We start from the raw sequence: 1,206 nt of genomic DNA on the forward strand, positions 1-1,206 counted from the left end.
CAGCATGTAATTACCGGCTCTCGCATACAGCTGCCAGGGATGTTGAGCTCAGCACGGAGCTCTGCGTCATCCTAAATCCATACAGGCCATTGAACTGTCCATTGAATTGCTTCAAATCAAATCGGTGCTTGTAAGCATTATGCTACACTAGAATAGAAAAACGGGCGTTGAATAAAGAATAGAAAAGAAAAGTGTTTTAAACACGGAGGGAAGTGAATCATTGCAGGATGAACATCATATTACAGGATTAGGATCGGTTTTTGTATTACAATAAAAAGCAATCATCACAATGACACGTGTCAAAATGTGAGTAGTAATTGTGAGTTTACATAGTGTTTTCAGGACTAAGTAATAACTAAATACATTATAACTGAAAATGCACGATTAGGTAACGGTCAAAGTGAAATATTAGATCCAATGGACATAAACTAAAAGGAAGCAAAAGGCCAGACAAAGTGTTAGATTAAAAGCTAGTCTACAGTATATAAGCATGTTTTCAGGACTGAAAGTATGAGGCTGCCCTGAGCTCCTTGCTAAGGTCTTTTTGGGAGACAGAAGTAGTCAGATACCCTGACCTTTATACCTTTTCACTTTAGGCACACTTTAGGCACACATGTAGAGGATATTGCGCACACAAAATGAATCTAAATTGCTATACATGAGGCAAATTTTTTAATTAAATTAAACTCCAGAAAAGACATTTAAAACTATTGCTACTGGTTTAGTTGAGGACATAATATTGCATGAGCCCTAATAAATTATAATTGAGTGCTCTCTCTGTCTCGGGGGCATCCTTTGGGGTCTCAGGGGATGCCAATTGCCACCCCTAGCGTTAACATTTAACCTCCAAATCAGTCATCAATCATGTATATAATGTTCTCCATCTCACCTCTTTTTTTCTTTTTTTGCATATTAATCAGATTTTAGATTGATGTAAAGTGCATCTCAATTCCTGCCCATCCATCTACATGTGACATGTAACACACACGTTATTGACTAATGTGTTTTATTGTTTGCAACCATGCTATTATGTTTATTAGCCACTTGCATGTCCTAAAATAATGGCAAAAATATGATCTTGTTTTCTCCCCAAAATAGTGACAATGACCTTTCACAAAGGAGCTTATAGGTTGTATTTATTTTAAATAGAGCTCAAGTGATGACTTTCTCTCTCTCTCTCTCTCTCTCTCTCTCTCTATCTCTATC

Source organism: Protomyctophum parallelum, assembly GCF_964188405.1.
Source record: "Protomyctophum parallelum genome assembly, chromosome: 21".
Lineage (NCBI taxonomy): Eukaryota > Metazoa > Chordata > Actinopteri > Myctophiformes > Myctophidae > Protomyctophum > Protomyctophum parallelum.